Here is a 21,259-nt window from a genome sequence, read left to right on the forward strand (position 1 = left end):
TTGTGGCACATGCTTTAGTAAATATCAAATAATCACCAACAATACTCCAACCAATGACTTTTGTTTTATTTTCTTTTACTTCAGAGTTGCAATGATGGTCCATGTGTCCAGGTCCATCACGACGTTACCTAATTCGACAATGTCCAGATAGCATCTAGTGTTATCACGAAAATAAACAATTGAATCCATAGATGACTTTGAATATTTTATTGACACACACACACACACACACACACACACACACACACACACACACATATATGATCCACTGACATTTGCAATTTATCAGATAGTTCTTACGCGTTACATTTAGTTTGTGAAGTTTAATATGTTTGATATATAAACATGTTAAGATATAACTTTATGTGAATCTGATTTTACATATAAGCCCGCGCAATTTTTGCTATAGGGGATATTTTCCTTGCCGAACCTTCGGGAACTTTCGTTTTACTATTACTATCAACATGTATAGGCCTTGTTTTGAATCGATTGCACAAGTGGCATTGGGAATAAAAAGGCTACGTCTGTCGGAATATGGCCGGTTTAGCTCAAAGGAGCTCGTTACAATGAAATTAAAGGTACCGTTCACTGAAAAGAGTGCGGGGATGGGCGCAAACCTATAACAGGCACTCCACATCTTTGACAAGCGTAGTTCAAACGTTAATCTATAGGAGTAAATAAACTCACTTCTGTTTCGTGAAGAATGTCGACAAATGCCAGGCTCTCAACTGACAGAAAGTAATCTAACCACATCATTCTTCCAAATCGATGTAAATATCCTGGTAACAAATCTACAATTATTGTTCTCAACATTTTCAGTCAAGATATAATTTCTGCATGCATTACTCATCCCATCCCCTTTATATGGATATCCAACAACTGGAATGCAACGTTTTCTACCATATACAATACCGCATCAGTAGTAGTGGAAATGTCACACTCTATGTGGAAACATTGTAAAAATTCTCATCGAACTCGATGGAAATGGCGCGTCTAACCTGATCTGATTGAACTATGTGACATAACACAGGAACTTCCATCATATATCCAGTGGTTAAAAATTACGTCTATGTTAAATGTCTGTCGATTTGAAAGGTCAGTTGCACTTTGAATTATAATTTGTAAAAATATATATATTTTAAACTTTAATGGTTATATACTGTGCATTGTATATTCAGCTAGCGTTGGGACTATTCTTTTCACGCGCAACAATTGAAAGTTGCAGCGTCGACAAGAATAAAAAAAATTATTTCTTCTTCTCTTTAAAATATTTCCATGACGATAAAACCTATGTGACAGATATAATCTTAAATGGGTTATGGTTTAACACTGAATTTATGAAATTCGTTGAATAATATCCAGCTTTTGCGAGCCAATGCTGGCAAAATTTTAAAATTATTAACTTATCTCACATATTCAGTATTAAATCGTTACTCATTTGAGATCCTCTTTATATTTCCATAGTGGCCTAGTGGCTAGAGCGTCCTCGTATGCGGAAGGTCGCGGGTTCGAACCCCGACCGAGTCATACTAAAAACTTATACAAATGGTACTAACAACTGTCTCGGTATGCGGTCAACCTTAAGAGATTAGTATTAGGACTTATCGGCCTAGTGTCTGGATGTGACTAGGTGGAACATGATGCTACATGTCTGCAGCATGATGCCCCAGTGCTAGACATGACTAAACACTGACTGAAAAAATTGTTAAGGCTACGTTAAAAAGCCAAATCACACACACACACACACACAGCCACACACACACACACGCATTTATTTATAACGTCATGAACTCATGGTCACGTCATGTTCCCATTAGATAATCAATCCATGCATTATGAGGAAACCAAGAAAGAAAACATCAAGTTGTAACATAAATCTTTCCTCCCCGTTTTTTTTTTATAAATGCGAATTTAAGATAGAAGACTCCAAGTTATAATTGGGATCCTTTTGCTTCAACAACTATCGCTCTGCAGACGAACGAACCATTCTTTCGTATTGTCAGTGAAGGATATTTTAAGATCAAAATCAATTTAATAACTCAAATAGACTAATTTATAGATTATACAAGCAATGTTTGATGTTAAAGTCGAAATATAAAAATAAAGAAGTGGCAGTTACCAGGACTTTTGTATCAAATACGAATACTTCAGTAGACTCCAATCTCTAATCTTTATATATATATATATATATATATATATATATATATATATATATATATATATATATATATATATATACAATAACCTTTGCAATAGGAAACAAAACGACAGTTAGACGGTGCATTTAATGCTACTTTATTTTGCAAAATGTTTTTCAGAAGTTTAATTTCTATGGTCGTGAAAAAGTTAATTGCAAGGTTTTGCCTTTATGGTCCTGAAAAAGCTGTTGCATGTTTAACTACTATGGTAGAAAAAGTCCATTACAAGTTGAATTATTAAGGTCCTTAAAAAGACAATTACAAGTTTAACTGCTGTCGTCCTGAAACGCCTACGAAACCACATGCATTATAGCATTGCCAACTAGTCTGAAAATTGTTGTCGTTGCCTGCGCAGCCTCCATACACGAACTGTTCACATCTGCCTGTAAGGGAGTTGTAATACCAACGCCAGAAAAGAGCATAACACGGCCCAGAAACTGGTGGCTTGAAACATCCTGTAGGAAAATAGATAGAATTACAACAGCAAGAATTTACAAATATGTTCAGTAATACAGTATCTAGGCAGTTGCTCTGTTAATATAGTCAGCTCGTGATCCTCACGGGTTAATTTTTGGCAGACATATGGTAAATATATAATATGAAATCCAATCAACGACTTAGCAAGGAAACAAATGGATTTGCACACGAAAACACACTAAGCTATCAGAACGTAGTACCTTTATGTTTTCAAGGGTATCTTGCATATTAACATCATCTCAATGCAGTTCACAATTACCAATGTTTGTAAGTGTATACTACGCATCTGAATGGTCTGCATCAGATAATACGATGGGAAGTTGAAACAACTATTTCATGCTATCTCTGAGACATTCTAGGGCTCACTGAAAATAGCAAATAACATGAAGTCTTCTCTTCAAATTCAAATGTTTACTAGCAATACCACTCATACTTGAAGGTAGTCGTTTTATATCAATGACTCAGAGATCTCTTTCAAGGTAATACTGTCGATGAAAATCACAATAAAGTTTATTAGCGCCTACATGTAGATGATTTAGTTAGCAAACTATGAAAAAATGGTTCATTTGCAGCGTTCACCCCAACCCGAAAATTCTTTCGGATTAGATTTCAGCTTTATACAGGCTGCTAAAATTTTACTTCGGTAATACCCAGTCTATATTTTTTGCTTTTTTTATTAACTTATCCTTCCAAGATTGATCGCCTCCAATTAGTTTGGACTTTTAAATCAGGACGTGTTTTGTTTGTGCTTTGTCCAGGTACATGTTTCAATTTAGTTCTTGTTCAAACGTTTAGATCACCTTGGTTGTTGGCCCGTGATGCTGACCAAAATGAAAACAAGGGTTTTCCCGACGCAATAGAAGTAAGGAGGTTAGATGGTCGCAACCTTTATTTCTATTTCACCATATTCATTCGTGAACAAGAGGTACTTCTAGTTGACTAATTCTTGTACGATACAGACACATTTGATGAGAACATCAAAAGACAACCCTGCTGTTGCACAAAATTCAGCGATCGGAGAGATTTACTTGAAAAAGTATATAGAAACAATTAATTTGCCCTGTTCTCAAGTAGCGACTCAACAATAATTGACTTAACACAAGAATATAGTACACATATTATGAAACGTTTTATTTCAACAAAAAATAGAGCAGTTAAAGATGAAAGTACTATACTGCCTTGAGAGTCATAGAAAGTACGGTGAATATTGTATTTAGTTAACATTGTTAGCTTTGTTCGTTGTCTTCCACCTTAAGGCCGAGTAAAGAGTACCACCTCAAGGCCGAATGTAGAGTCCACCTTAAGGCCGAATAAAGAGTACCACCTTAAGGTCGAATGAAGAGTACCACCTTAAGGCCGAATGAAGAGTACACATTAAGGCCGAATAAAGAGCACCACTCTAAGGCTGAGTGAAGAGTACCACCTTAAGGCCGAGGGATGAGTATTACCTTAAGGCCGAGGGAAAACTACAAGGTTAAAATCAGATACTCACTCTTGATGCTTGGCGGGTACCAAGGACGAACAGCTTGTGAATGCTCGATGCAGAGTATCAGGAAGCACAGAATGGATAAAGCTTGGTACTTCATGGCAGGCTATTTCCTAATCTGTAAGTAGAGGCAAATACAAACATGAAGTGAAAACATACGCAAGCTTGTTACGCTTAAATATGTCGCAAGCAAAAGTAAGAAGTCTACGAATGACTTTCCGTTGTATATCAAAAGAGGATGTCGTGCAATATACTTGCACAGAAAGATTATATAAAACTATATATTTTGGTAAAGAGTATATCTGGAAAGGCACGTACACAGAAAGAGCATGTAGAGAAATATATGTACAAAGAAATGTCGGGCAATATAGGTATAACACAGAGTATATCACACAATATAGGTACAAAGAAAGCATATGTCGTGCAGTATGATCCTCAACACTGCAACCTTCCATAATTCAAATGCTCTGGTAATTATTCATTCTTTTTTTTTCAAAGTGTTCAATTATCATTATATTTCAGATCTCAGAAGATTCGTGGAACAAAAGAAAAGAAAAATATCAAATCTGTTAAAGTTGCTTGCTAATTTATTATAAGGAAAAGATTAATACCATATTTCAGTTCAATTGTTATAATATTCTTTGCTTTTTGTGTTTATTTTAAGATGTCCTTGTATTAAGGACATTTAGGTTTTCTCACAACTGTCAACACAGTTTGCCATATGAAAGATGCACCTCACATTTTACTCAGAACACATTGCCCATCTTATTCAAATGTGGTTATAGGAAATACGGATTAATATAATGGACCATACTTGTCCTTCCTAAACATCTTGTAGTAACATTTACTTCCTTCCACTCCAGGCCGCCAAATAAAAGAAAACATCTTAACAAATTTCCACAGATTCAATGGGCACTAATGATATGTTTCTTGTGTTTTTGTTTTCAAAAATTTTCTTGGTACTAGACTCGCGAGCTTAAGACTAAGTGACTTAAAAACATCATGCAATTTCAGTTTATCGGAATACACAATAACAAATTAAGTGAAAAATAGACCAATACTTAAGTTTCGTATCCATTTAAGCGATGAAAATAAAAAAGAACCATATTACTTACGTACTGGTATCGAAACAAAGTTCAGTAACCAATGTATAGCATGTGTCGCTCTTTTAATATAGCCCGAATTTTATCTTTTTCTTCTGAACAATTAATCATTGTGGCGATTGATATATAGCAGTTGGAAGGTTGATAGACCATGACCTCTGGAAAACCCGGAACATAAAAAATGACTTTTCTTTAACGTTATACTATTCAAGCAGGTAACGATGTAGAAGTTAAAGTTCACATGACGTTTTTATGATGACTTTGTTGGGATATACAGATTTTACAGACTGCAGATGACAGATTTATGTTCGAATGACGTATTTGCATTCATAAGTATATTTAACAGTGACTCGATCGAAATAGTCATATTGTATAGTCTTTATGCGCGATCATTTCCAACGCAAACTCGATACAAATCGACTTCTATGAACACTATAATGCATATCGTGGACCTATTCAATCAGCATTTACTTTTATCGTGGATATGTTGATTGATTATAATCTGACAAACCGGACATGATATATTTCCTGTTTACTAGCTTGCCTTTTTTGTCATTTGCATTGTCTATAAAATCCGATAAACTAGTTTATGAGAATCTCTCAAGACTTGTTTAGAACATGTCTGAAGAAAAAGTTATACAGTTAAAAAATGCTGTTGAATTTCGCAAAGCATGAAATTTGGAAAACAGTAATTGATTCATATAGAATAACTATTAAGAAAATGATTTTTAATATCCATTTGTCAGTAAGTAAGCAGCAGGGAAGTTGAACAGACCAGAGTTTCCAGCCAAAATAAACGTTCCTACGCGAACTTTCTCCGTAGAAGCCTCGGATTTCACTTTTACAGCCTTCTACGGGAGCTAATTTTCGCACATTACAGACCCGATGCATAAGGTGGTCACGCCGAGTGTGTCATAAATATAGCATCCGAGACAGGGAAATAAATTATCGGGATAAATTATTTTGGTTATTATTTTTTGTTGCATTGTCCGGCTGCATTTTCATGAATAAATTTGATCAAGACCGATACGATACCGACTTCGTGGATCATGAAGATTTATCGTGATGAAACCATGCGGCGTTGACTGAGCGTGGCTGAATAGATTTTTAAATTTATTTATATCCATGTCACCGTTGTACCAGGTCTGATGGATATTTCTCAGCGTGTGCGTGTCCACGCCATTGAATGCCGATAAAATGTTGCAATTGTCCCTGATCAGCTTCGGAATCTGTGTGTATCTCTGTGTTACGTAAATAACATCGGTATTCTTGTGTCTGCCACGCGAGAATATTCTAGCCGGGTTGGTCTGCTTGTCCAGCATAACGTCATCGAATACAACAAGATTATTAATGTCACCGTCCAAATTATCCACGGTTGGAGCTTCGTTGATATCTGTGATGAATTCGATTGTGCCTTCGTCGGTATTGTCGCTAAATTCCTTTAACACTTGGTAACAACGCTGATCGTCCACTGATGGTGCAACCAAGTACAATTTGTCCCATTTCAGCCATCTCATGATCAAATTCAATAACAATTGCGTTTTACCCGATCCTGATGGGCCGATGATTATCATTCTAATCGAATTCGGTAATGCCGCATGATGTTTTACCTGCTCGCGTCGTTTCGTGGCTGGAAAATCAATTACATTCATGTTACTAAAATATATGGATCTATATTGTGTTAAGTGTCGCAAGCACACAGCTACGATAAATCCAACCGAAATCGTCACACGCAACAACAGGAATGCGATCGCAGGAGAATGCGAAGTTTGCAAGACACGCAAGTTCAGGTTTGTAAAAAAAAAAGTAGAAGAACCGGAGGAGATATCGCAGCCTCCTTGACAAATCTACCTGGATTACCCTGGGCAAAATATCCCGGAGAGAAGCATCTACCAGGGTACAATTATTGCGGTCCCGGAACGAGACTCGATATCAGACTTGACGATAATAACCAACCAAAGCAAGGTGAAAATCCGGTAAACGCCATCGATGAAGCTTGTTACTACCACGACCTCGCATATCGCAGCGGAGATTTACAGCAAAGGCATCTCGCTGATATCAAGCTAATTCACGCACTAGACGCGATTCCTAATAAAAATTTCAAAGAACAATTGGCATCCTGGTTGATAAAAGGCGCGATGAAAGGCAAATTAGTATTCGGCGCTGGTAAATAATATGGAGCAGATATATTATTCTCCGCGAGGATTCTGGCGAGGAAAATCAGCGATCGCCAAACTCGCCAAAGCCGCATCGGTAAAACTATCCGTCGCTGAATCGTGGTTATCAAAACAGGCAATTTGGCAAATATATCTTCCTCCGCCTAAAAAAATACCATACGCGAGTTTCACCGTCAGTGTTCCCAATGAGGTCCATCAAGCGGATCTTATGTTTCTTCCTCACGATACCGTTGACGGCGTTACATATAAATACGTTTTGACCATTGTCGATATCGCTAGCAGGTACAAGGAAGCAGAGCCATTATAGAAAAAAAAGAGCAACGGAAATTGCTAAGGCATTTAGCGAAATTTATTCACGATCCCCGTTAACATGGCCGAATCTTCTTCAGGTTGATCCAGGTCGAGAATATCTCGGTGCGGTTACCTCATTGATGAAAAAAAATAATGTGAAAATCCGTCGCGGTATCGTAGGTGTTCATCGCAATCAAGCTATCGTCGAAAGATTTAACAAAACGCTCGCAGAACGATTATTCGGATATCAATACGCGCGTGAATTTATTCAGGATAATCGATCTCACGATTGGGCATCAAGATTGCCTCATGTAATCAACGCGCTAAATAATGAAATAACTCGAACAATATCGATGAAACCTGCAATTGCAATCACAAAATCGAATATACCACTAAAGCGAGATTCTACAATTCAGCCTGTACTAGGTAGCGTCACGGTCAGGTATTTATATAAAGAAGGCGAGGCCGAAGGAGGAAGAAAAAGAGCAACCGATCCAACCTGGAGCGTTACAACTCACAAAATATCCGCCGTAACAAGATCATCAGGAAGACCGGCAATTTATATCCTAGATTCGTTAGCGCCACAACGCGGATTTACCAAAGAAGAATTACAAATAGTACCCGAAGATACTCAACTACCGCCAGCGTCACTAATGTAGTTTATTCGAATTCGTCCTAGTTGAGATAATTTTCTTACTCTCGATACGGCCAAATATACCAAATTTGACCAAGAAATTCTATCATCGACGATCCAAACTTGACCATCGACGGTCAATCCTTGCGATGAATGTATCGTTGTTGCGTAACCTAATTTCCATGGCGATTTTTCTGCATTTAGCGCGTCATTAACAAGATTAATATCAACGAAGATAATATCATTCAGGACCAAGTTTTTTTCCTCTCCGTATGGCAAAGTAACATTAATATTTTGTCGCCTAGTATTAGCGGGCCTATAGCACAATGGTACCTGCAGCGTTGGAAATTTCTCACAATGCAGCTTGAATAACATTTCCTGAATAATATCACGAATAATTTTCCTACTAGCAACGATCAGATGATCAGGACGCCACAAATTTAGAAAATTGCTCATCGGAGTTTCATCGATTATTTTTCTCATGACGTCACATTGAATCTTGTTCGGCTGTAATCGAATTAATTTTTTAAACTCGGTCAACAAAATATCCGTCGATCTATAATCAGCGTCAATTTCTTCATAATAATCAACGAAGTTTCTGAGCCATTCGTGAGGCGATTCGCCATCAATCGGATTAGGTTGGCCATGATCGTCGCACATTATCACAGCGGTATTTTTCCCTCCCAACCAAGCTAATATCGATTTTAATATATCTAAATTTACCGTGCAAATCTCATCAAATATTATGATCTTGTTGATATATTTATCGCCCATTCGCACCGAGTCCCATGATCCACCGCTGTATTTGAAATAACTGTGATACGTGCAAGAATTAACGCCACGCTGCCTTATTTCTCGCGCTAATCTATGTGTCGGAGTCAACACGATCATATCGGAGTTCGCAAATAAATTTATTACTCGCGTTGTTTTACCGCTACCGCCAGGTCCATTTAGGTAAGCAAATTTACTGCGCGAAATTGGATCGAACGCAGATGCGGCTGTCGAAGATTCCAGAATCGAAGATTCTATCGAAGATTCTCCAAACCTACCTCGGTGGAATTCATCGCAATCTTCAACGTCAGCGTCTTCACAATAATCTAGAATATCTTCGTTTTTTATCCTCCAAGTTCCCCACAAACTACCATCGGTGATTAAATTTTCCAACCTATCTTGGTATTTTTTATCAATATAAAATGAATCCGTCGCGACTCTTACTGCGATATCAGAAAATTTGTTTATCATCGATAGCAAATTTATACTAACATAGGCGAGCATCGATGATCGTAGATGCGTATATTGCGCTGATTCTCCGTCAAGGTAGCTAATCACGGTACCTAACTTTGCTCCATCAATGATAATATTCTCTCTGTTACAAAATATTCCTCGTGATACCGTATCGGCGATTATAAAATCCATCTCGGCGTCATTGATGAATAATCTAGCGTGTCGATGCTTGTGATCAACGGATCCACCCTGAGTAAATTTGCCGATTATCTTTCTTCCTATATCTTTCGCGTTATCACAATCCGTCGGCAACCACACATTGGTCTGTTTCCTGTAAGATATAATCGCCTCACTTACCGTCAACGACACTAACATCGATGAATCTAGCATATATCTCAACAACACCGTAGGGACCCAACGACGTTGGGAGAAATGTTTACCGAACCAAATATAACAAATTTTATGTAAATTTTCAGCAAATTCGAACGACGTAACACAAGCGAATCCGGTCATGACAAAATCAGGCAACGGTCCGTTAATTGCTACTCTTGTCATCTCGCTGGTAGGATGGCCGAATTTAGCAAAATAATCTGCACAATCGCCATATCCAAGGAAACTTCCGGGATAACACGCGCTCATGTCAACGGAAATCATATCCTCGAAATCGTACCTGGTATTCCACAGTCCGCCATGGCCGTATTCGATACAGCTACGTTGAATATCAGTAAGATATTCGTTCCTTGTAGGCTTCCACGAGTTTTTTTCTCTAGCGGCGTGAGCAGCAACAGACGGAATTGTAAAGCAATTCGTTAGTAACTGATCGGGATTCGACGAATATTTCACCGCGAGTTTTCTCATCGACTCGTGTAATATTTCGTCCCTGTAAATATCGCCACATGGTAGGATAAATTGATCATATCTTTCCTCGCTCGAGAATAACCATATCGATATTGGATCAGATGCGCTTAATTTTTTGATAAATCTGAACATATCATCGGAATTATTCTCCGCGAAATTCTCAACATCTACAGGATAAAATTTAACCATACGATCCCGCGGAAATATCATTACCGATTGCGACCACGCGTGAGAATTATGGTCGATAATCTCGATTGGTGCTCCTCGGGATCTATACGGCGACGAGTATAATATTTCCCCTGATAATGTTTTCACCGTGATAGGAAATTTAAGATTTTTACTCAACGCAGCTACGTCGTCCACAGATGCACCATCAGCGACGGTCCTCGCCCACCCATTAATTTTATCCAACCTTAATTGAGTCAAACCAGATCCACGCCGAGCGTTTTTCATGTGCTCGATAACACGCTCAGCCACGCAATTTATCATCGGTGATTCTTTCATCGTAGGTAGATTTTTCACATCCGGGTTGTTATTTAGCCGATAAATTCCATAAACATCAGCGCTGGCTGGGTAAGATCTAGCATAATAAGGGCCATCGATTCCCAATAACAATCCAGGCTTGGAATTTTTATCGAGAATACCATTTTTCTTACCGCCACGCACAGGATCTCGTTTATCGCGAATAATCCAAGTATCGTCAGGCATTTGTGCGATAAATTTTATCCCGAAGATAAATCGCTCTTCTTTGTGTTCGGTTTTTATATGCTCGATTATTTTCTTAGCTCGCTCCAGATTCATCGTAGCATCGATGGAATTTGTTTTCCAGGTCGACCAAGTGTGAACCGCTCCATCATCGAAAAATTCTTTCTTCGCTCGATCAACCTCAGGAATAATATATTCTGCCTCATCAAGATCAAATGCGTCCATTGATTATATTTTAGACAAATGTTTAAATTATAATGTATTGCAAATGGATACTAATCGGTTCAACAAAATTCTGTGACAAATCTTGTAGAGGCGATTATTGCGGCGCTCACATACATGCGATTCGGCGTGGCAGTAAAGGACCACAGCGATGTTTAGTTTGTCAAGTTGGCACGCGAGGAAAAAACTCGATTGTGTTTGGCTTGTGGAGGAAAGAATTATCGAGAATTGCGGCGATATTACGAAAAAAGATCTTCCTCGGTCATAACATGTGAAGAAGATTATATTAATCGATTCAAAGCAAATAACGATTTAGACAAATAGATATTCCTATATGAATCAAAAATCAGCGATTCCCGAATCAACAATGACATACAAGTTCAAATCTCACCCAACAATTACCAAATACGAGGCATCATCGGATGGTATCGTTAGAAATACCAGAACGAAGTATCATGTCGGTAATATTGGTAATACGGGTTATCTTACTTTTACCATCAGCAAAAAAGAAGAAAGAACAAAATGTTATTACAACCATAAGTTTGTATTCGAATGTTTCAACGGACCCATTAAGGATGGCCTTGTTATCGACCATATTACGGAAATAAACTCAATAACAAGATATCCAATCTCCGAGCGGTGACACAGAGTGAAAATTTACTTCACAGTAGTAACGTTGGTAGATCTCCAAAAATTTCAAAGGCAGTCAAATCGATAAATCGAGAGACAAATGAGGAAATTGTATTTACGTCGATGACCGCCGCCGCAAGGTACTTTGCTATTAATTCAGCCTCGGTGCGACTTGTAGCAGAAAAAAAAATCAATGCGACGTTTTCTTATAAATTTGGCACATGGATTGAGTTTTATTATATTCCGATAATTTCAGACTTGGAAAATAAAATCGAAGATTTTTGAAATTAAATATTACAAAATATAATATAAATGAACGAGGAAAACGTAAACAATATCATCGAGGCCATCGAGAATTTGAAAAATAAAAATATAAATTTATCTCCGGATTTGGACGCAGGTAAAATCCGGTCCGAATTTGAGACGATCGTCTAAGGAAAACTCGAATACAGGTACACGCTGCCATCCGAATACAAGTTCATAAAGAAAATCCAGATCGCGATGTATCAATCGCTTGCGACCGTCAGTGATGATCAAATCGAGGATTTCGTTAAATTATCGACACTGGTAGAAAAAGTAAGGTCGAGTTTATCAGACGAATATGAGTCGAGAAAAATTACCAACTCGCGCGTCAGGCAGCTAAAAAAGCTGGTCGATGAAAGTAAAATTAGCGCCGAAGATTCTCAAAATTAGAATCGAAGATTCTGAAGATTCTATCACAAAAAAAAACAAAATTTTAAGAATCTTCGATTCTAATTTTTATTATTTTTTTTTAATTATTTTACCGAAATTGTGCAATTTTCTTAATTTTGACGGGTATTTACCCCAACAAATTTACGAAATTATATGAATTGCACAATTTGACGGGTATTTACCCCAGCAGATTTACTAAATTATATAAATTTCTTAATTTGACGGGTATTTACCCCATCAAAAACATAAAATTACACAAATTTCTTAATTTCCCTGATTTTTATTATTTTTTTTTTTATTATTTACTGAATTATTTTATTTACTGAAATTGTGCAATTTTCTTGTTTCTGATTACCATTTACCTCAGCAGATTTACGAAATTATATAAATTGCACAATTTGACGGGTATTTACCTCAACAGATTTACGAAATTGTATAAATTGCACAATTTGACGGGTATTTACCCCATCAAAATTAATAAATTTTACTAATTTTGAAAATTTCCCTGATTTTTATTTATTTTTTTGGTCATTTTTCTCTGGCGGGCAGATTTTTAAGTCTTAGATTATTTTGAAAATCTTCGATTTTTCACGATCTCACCAGCAAGTTGATACTCAATGTCTCCCCGCGTATATCAAGCAAATTTCCATTCTGATCCGTCAGTTTGAAATTTATCTTCGATAATAATCGATTGTGACATCGCAGGTAAAACGGATTTACTGGTTCTTTTATTATCAAAAAACCCGGAGAGGCGCTAGGTGAAAACGAATACAAGATAAATCCCTGTTGTGCCTGCTCTGACACAGACGAATCCACGTTGTAGCTACCTTCAACAACGTCCGCGTGAAGATAAATTGCGATAACTTCCGTTATATTAACGATACCCGGCGAGATATGCCGCCCTTGTCCGGCAGGATCATTATTGTGTCTGAGAATCGATTCTGATTGTATTTTTTTAGTCCACGCGGCATGTAATTTCGGAAATAAATCATCGATGGTATCAGTGACGGATTTTCTCATTTCATCAACGTTATAATCAGGAAATTTGAAATTTGGTAGCGTTTCCTCGGTTAATCCGAATACTGTCATGAATTTTTGTTTTTCTCCTGAATTTTTGATCAACTTAAAGCTGCTAATAGGAAGAACGTAATCGGCAATTGATATATCATCAATTATCGCCCCAATGAACATGTCGTGATAATATTCAATATCATTTGCGAGTTGATTTAAAATCTTCACGCGTTCGATAATTTCGCTGCATGAACCTGATTTATTTAAGATACATTCATGAAAGGATTCCCGCAGTAAATTTAATTGTAATTTATGTTCTTGATTAAATTCGTCGATGGTTCTTCTTATCAAGATACCGTCTATAGGGGCTATTATCCTGTTAATATTGGTAGCGTCGAAGATTTCCACACCGGGGGGAATTTTGGGAAGAGGCAACCACGAGAGAATTCTTTTGTCCCTGAAAGTAAAAGCAAGCATCGTTAAGTCAAATTTGTAGCTGTTCATGAGATTGATGGCACTGCTGATTAGAGGCTTGTGTCTGATAGTTCCGTACCATCCTTCATCGGTAATAAAATCAGATTTTTTTGGTTCCGGTTGCTCTGGAGGAGCTTCTTCGTGCCAACCTGGAATAATAAAATCAGATTTTTCTGGTTTTACCGGAGGTGCGATTTCGGGCCAACCTAGCACTGTCCTAATCGACGACTGATAAATATCGACGATATATGGTGATTTTACTTCGATCATCGACGACAGTGTTGGTTCGTGCGCGGATATTTTTATTCCTGGTGTAGCATCGCCGGTTATATTCGATATTCTACCAGTAAGTTCCTTGTTAATTTGCTCAATTTCGTAACTGCCTGTTGGTATGCCAACGACGATCTAATCGGGAGTTCCATCGGGACGGTTTTTATTGGCAAAAACAAGCGAATTGTTCGATGATAATCTACCGAATGATTTTGATCTAATATTGGGCCAGCTGTTATAGACGCGTAACTGTGACAGCGCAATTTCTTTGATGCTAATTGGTATTGGGAAATCGATACTAAATTCTGGCCTGGTTGAGCTTGCCGATATCAGCGTTGTTATCGGCGGTGTTGTGTTTGTCACGATCTGAGTTAGTTCGGACATTATTGATATTTATTTGTTCAATCTCAGAGTAGATATTTACCATCATGGAAAATTCGAGATCAGATATAACGCCGTCGTTGAGACTCTCAGAAAGCAGCGATGATAATTTCGAATACGCCTCGTTGACCTGGGATAGTTTACTCGTGTACAGGGACAATTTTTCATTTGTGCATGAGGATATTTTTTTTGCGATAATATTAAGAACACCAGCGATTGTCGTTGTTGATGATATTACTATCGTTGCAACGATTGGCGCGATTGTTGTTACCGCGGATAAGATTATACCTGCACCGGCGATTACTGCGCTTACCGCGTATACAGCAACATCGATGGTAACTAATCTACGCTGGTATTTTTTTATTTTTGTTTGATATTCGTCGAGGAGCTTTTTAAGCGAATCCTGCCATGAACGCGCCTGATTATATCGATAATCCGACGCGGTCATTTATTAGTTATTTATCTAACCAATTGTGTGGCGTGTACTGGATAAATATTCGATAATTACAACATAACTGGTTGGTCCCGTTGTGGTTCTATCTGGTGGTTCTAGCGTAGATGTTTCCTCGATATTTGCAATCATCAAAATATTAAAAAATTCGTCGTGGGTGTAACCCAAGGTTATTATCTTGAATCTTATCACGGAGAGAAAAAATATTCGATATACTCCAGTAATTGGCGCGGTAAAGCTAAATGTGTTATTCTCGGGTGTCCATGTACCTTTGTGTGTTTTTAACACAAATGGTACATGGCAGGGAAGATTTTTTGTTTCTACCTCCGATGGTATTGAAATACGATTTAATTTTTCAAGATTCACTGATGATATTTTTGTGTTAATATCGCTAATTTTTGTGGTTGCGTCGAGAAGTTTCGCACTTAAATCTCGAATTTCTCCGTCGTACAACGATACATCGACCTTTTGACGCGCCAATTCACGTATCGCGTTAATATCATCGTTGATTTTGATAATATCCTCGTTGAGTTTTCTTGTTTTCTCGTCAATGTAATGGTGCAATGTTTTATCGTTTTTCTGACTCATTACGGTTTTTATTTCGGTAATATCGGCGAAAATGTTAGTGATGTCTTTGTTGATTTTTCCTACCTTTTCGCTAAGATCGTCGTGCGATGCTTGATCAGTTTTTTTCTTTGCTAGCTCGTGTGCGGCGGAGGAAGTATCGCCGGATGTTTTTATATCCTCGTCAATTTTTTTACTAAATTTAGCTAAGGCATCGTCTAGTTTTTTAAGATCGTTGTTTAGCCTGTTAAATCTTTTTGTCACTCTGTCCTGAAGATCGTCGTGTAATGTTTTATCGGCCTTCAGAAGCAACGTTGCTGATAATTCGCTATCTCTTCGTTCCACATCTGCGATATCAGCCTTCAGGGGTAACTTCGCTGTAAGATCGGTAATATCAGCGATGGATTTTGATACCGATTCTGATAGGCGAGTAAATTGATCAATACGATCGTTATATTCGTCCCGCCTGATTATATCGGTTATTTTCACGTTACTTGTTTGTAATCTCCCTTCGCTGTTCTGAAAAATGGCAACTTCGCCAGGATCCACTTCTGACAGCGACAGAAGATTATTAATATCATCCCTGGTGGCGAATTTTGATAGATCGACGTCAGCTACTTCCTTCTTCCTGTAGAGGAATCTTCCGTAAATATCAACCATGATACTTATCTACGGCATATTCAAATACGATTCTATGATATGGGCCGGATGATTTTGAAATTGCGTCGAGAACGTTAATTGATTCAGGACCGCATATCGGTGGATCCATCAACGTCTGCGTAGGAAGTGTCGAGTACCAAATTGGAATATTTAACTTTGACACGTAATTGATGAATTCTTTTGGTGGCGCTAGTCCGTACGAGTCAAAGTAAACAACTTCGCGAGGATTAATCGCGTAGGCGACCCAGTGTGTGCCAGGGCCAGTATTTGAATCGAGATTTATTATCCCTGTCTCGGTGGGATTTGGTTTTTCTGGTAGTTGATCCCGCATAAATACGCCTCTGAAAAACTTTATTTTTTTATTCTTTGCTTCGTTGAATAAATCTAAATTTGAATAGGGCGTGCTAATCTTAGGCCGGATCCGTACGGGGATCGTCTTAGATAAAGGCCGCTTCCCTTTTTTTTACCGTATCGCCCTCCTATTTTTTCTAATAGTTTTTTGCCTGCGTATCCAGCCGCGCTTGATGCTAGACCGGTTGCTATCGACGGGGCAATTGCGGCTAATAATCCAGGAATAGCGGCTAGTAGAGGGAAAAATCCACCTGTTTTGACCATGTCTCTGATGGCACCTATACTAAGATTCACATGAACGCCGGAATTTGCTGATTTGGCTTTGGTGAAGCGTTCACGTTGACTCTTAGTTAGCGACAGTTTGTTAGGCCCGCCCTGAATTTGATCATTTTTCAGGGTTAATTTCACACCGCATCGCTTTGCTGTTGCTGTTTGGAGTTTTTTCATCTGACCCGGGGTCAGAGTTACGCTGACGTGTTCGTATGGCATATTAATATCGTTTTAATCTAAATTTAGAAAATCTAGATTTTGTTACATTTTCTCGACAGGCGTGTCGATGACTCTCATTCTGCCGCTGATGCCTTCCAAGATCATTGTTCTATCGCTGAGAATCACCGCGATTGCCCTGGCTGGTCCAGCTGTGTTAATTCTGGCTTTGAAATGGATATCAACGACGGATTGTTTTACTAAATCAAGATGTTCCAGGGAAAAGTAATAGATAGGATAGCGAGTATTAAAATCCAGCTGTGATATTTGCAATCCGGTATCGATATTTTGATCGCGACCCATAAAACACAATAATCGATGATATGCGCGGGCCGTCGAATAATTTTCAAAATCAATCGATATTTCCTCCGATGGTTCTTGTTGCCCGTTTATCCTTAACGACACGTTTGTTGCTGCGAATTTGTCGAATATCATGTGACTGTGAGTTTGATCATATCTGTTTGCGTTTTGAAGAGCCACAAAGATGTGTCTGGGCGCCGAGACGCCTTGCTGTGACGCAATTCGCCAGGTAAATATTCCGTTAATATTAACGTCGATAGAGTCGGTCGTAGTTGTTAGCCAGGACATAACGGACTTACCACCCTGATTCATGAATGACAATAATTTTTCCTCCTCAAGCATCGATGGGACTATTGCTGGCATCAACAATGTAAATTTAGTTAGTAATATTTTACCTTGATCACCTGCTTCTCGCCAGATGGCTCGGTTATTACCTGTGTCATCTCGAACGAAGGAAATCGTGTGTTTCGCTCCGTAAATAACTTTTCTGAAGTGCCTACAAAATCCAAAAATGTGAGATAGCGGAATTGCACAGGAAAATCTTCGATCATCTCCCTTTAACATAGCTCTTCGCGTGGCAAATCCGAGGTTGTAATGATCATTGGTGCTAATCATAATCGGTCCAACGTCAGCGTCATTATTATTAGCGTGATTTCTCGGTCTACCGATATTATACTGGAGATGATCAGCGTGATCAGAATTATCCTTGGCGAACATCATGCTAGGGCCAGCTGATCTGGTAAAATCATCCGAGTATCTAGCTAGGCCTATAATTGTCGTTGCTAAATCAACGTTACCTGTAATTGACTCGATTTCTCTCCCATCGATCATATAAGTGGCGCTCTTGAATAATGCCATGATGCCGTTGTTAACAAATCCGACTTTAAAATCTGCTCCGTAGTTGGTATTATCGTGTTTCAGAAGTTCGCCAGTAAATTCGATATATGCCTCAGACATTAGAAAATATCTTGTCGTATCGTGAACTTGAATTTCAACGCGATTAGGTGCATTTGGTATCACTGCGTCGTACGAGAAATACTGGAAATCACGCACGGATGTGTCTCTACCTACGGGTTCATCCATGTCGAACACTTCGTTTGACACTTGTGCGAACATTTTATTATTAAGAATTTCATCTAAAACGAAGACCGCTACCCGATACGAAACTTGTGTTTGCAACTTCCTGTGCTAGGTCATTTATTTTTTTATTTGCTGCGTCGTTTATAGCTTTACTGACATCAGCGGGCATTTCGCTGGTGCTAGGTAATTTGACAGGCTGATTTTTTTTACGAATTATGTTTGATATTTTGCTTTTGACAACGTCGAAGCCTTTACTGGCCAAATTACCAACGCAGAAATAACAGTCTCGCCGATCTTTCCTATTGCTTTTGATGCAATTTGCTTAGCTGTGGGTCCAATTTTAGGTACCACTCTTGTGACGAAACTTTTAACGATGTCGCCGAATCCGTTGCCGTGGATATATTTATATACGGGCAATCGAGAATTAGCTACGCGGACCTGTCTAGGTCTGCGCTGATGTTTGTGAACTATCATGTTATCTAAATGCGATTGTTTTAATCGATGAGTTCATCAACGAGCTCTTTGTAAATGTAGGAATTAATAACACCGCCGCGAAATAATCGCTGGCAAATATCGGAGGCCTCGTTGATTATTTCAGAAGAGTTATTTCCGGCTCGTTTTCCTCCGATTAATACCTCGAGGCGAGATACGTCGTTAATGACGCTGTCAGGACAAATGGTATATCCGCTTCCTGTTTTTGGTTCGTCATCATCTTCGGGGACATATTCAGGATATTTCTCTATCCTCTCTATCGTTTTTATGTCTTTCATAAATTTTTTATAATCGGAATCGCTGGTATCAGCAATTTGTCTTTTTGAAGCAAAAAATACCGCAGGAGCCCATTTTATTCTTGTCATTGTACCTTGAAATCTTGGTTTTAAATATTTTTCCTTTTCATCAAATCCAAATCTAACAATTTCAATTAATTTATCCTTGTCATCGAACATTTTGAGAGCATCATCGGTAAAGTACAATTCTGGTTTGAAATCGGGTCTTTTATATACAGCCTTCTCTGGCGTGGATTTAGTTTCTTCCAATTTTATTTTCGCAGGAGAAAATACCGGAGATGTATCGATGGATTTTGTTTTTGGTCTTGCCCCTAATTCCCGAGGTTGAATTTCTTCCTGTGGCTCCTCCGAGGATTTAGATTTTATTCTTACCAAAGGTTTTCTCCTATTATACAAATATCTGTCTCTTGCAATTTTCAAAAATCGGTTATAAATCGGGTCAGCGCTCTTCGCCTGGGGTAAATTAAATCTAGCTCGGAATAGCGTATTATACCAAATATCTCGTTTATTTTTTTTTTCTAATCCTTCCCTTGTTAAATAAACTTGCTTATTACTGAAAGAATCTTCCGCGAATGTAGCAAATGCATGAATATCATCATAGCCAGATTTTCTAATTTCATCAAATTTTTTAAATTGTTCCATCAATGAGTTCCAACCACTATCGGTAAATTTTTCCATTAATTTCTCGCGAGGACTTTTCTTCTGGCCTTCTTCTTCTTCTTCTTCTTCTTCTTCTTCCAACCCTTCTGCTTGCTGCGGTTCTTGTTGCTCTTGTGCTTGTTTTTGCGCCCTTGTCTGCTGTAATTGTTCTTGAAACTTCTCCCGCCGCGCTTGTGCTTGTGTTTGTACTCGCGCTTGTGCTTGGTGAATTTGTTCCAGCCGATCTGGCACTAATCGTGTGTGTTCCTCAATGTCTCTCAACACGGGAAGAATTCCGCGTTTCTTGATATCCGGATCTTTTACGTCACCAAGTAAGACTCGCTCGGTTGATTCGGTAACTGGCTTTAACAATTTCGATGATAATTCGGTAAATCCCTGTTCTGCGTCTTCGTGTTCACGAACTTTTTTCTTGAATAATTCTTTTGCTGGAATAAGTTTCCTTACTGCCGCTAATTGTTCTCGCGCTATTCTGGCAGAATGCGGCTCTCCAACTGTACTGGTTCTCGGACTCATATTATTTTTAATCATATTATTTTAATGTGACGTAAAATGGACCAAAGCAGCCCCGCGTTGCAACAAAAAATAATAACCAAAATAATTTATCCCGATAATTTATTTCCCTGTCTCGGATGCTATATTTATGACACACTCGGCGTGACAACCTGATGCATCGGGTCTGTAATGTGCGAACATTAGCTCCCGTAGAAGGCTGTAAAAGTGAAATCCGAGGCTTCTACGGAGAAAGTTCGCGTAGGAACGTTTATTTTGGCTGGAAACTCTGGTCTGTTCAACTTCCCTGCTGCTGTAAGTACATATACTATTTAGATTAATACAACATTCATACCCAAGGGTATCTACCATAATTAAACACCAGATGAATTTAATGAGTGTTCACTATAATTTAAAACCATCTGAATTTAATGGGTATCCATTATAATTAAATTAAACACCAAATGAATTTAATGGGTATCCATTATAATTAAACACCAAATGAATTTAATGGGTATCCATTATAATTAAACACCAAAATGAATTTGATGGGTATCCAATATAACTTAAACCAAATGAATTGAAAAGGAACCAAC

General features: G+C 38.2%; 1 pseudogene across 1 annotated transcript in view; it reads right to left on the reverse strand.

Moving 5' to 3' along the window:
* Positions 1-21,259, reverse strand: part of LOC149795088 (papilin-like) — a 98,309-nt pseudogene that overhangs the window by 63,639 nt on the left and 13,411 nt on the right. The window contains exons 3-4 of the transcript XR_016422040.1: positions 4,168-4,267; positions 2,461-2,653 (exon numbers count right to left, since the gene is read on the reverse strand). The product of XR_016422040.1 is annotated as a papilin-like (transcript). The remainder of the gene's footprint in view (positions 1-2,460; positions 2,654-4,167; positions 4,268-21,259) is intronic.

The sequence above is a fragment of the Sinohyriopsis cumingii genome, chromosome 7, assembly GCF_028554795.1.
Source record: "Sinohyriopsis cumingii isolate HCF-2022 chromosome 7, ASM2855479v2, whole genome shotgun sequence".
Classification (NCBI taxonomy): domain Eukaryota; kingdom Metazoa; phylum Mollusca; class Bivalvia; order Unionida; family Unionidae; genus Sinohyriopsis; species Sinohyriopsis cumingii.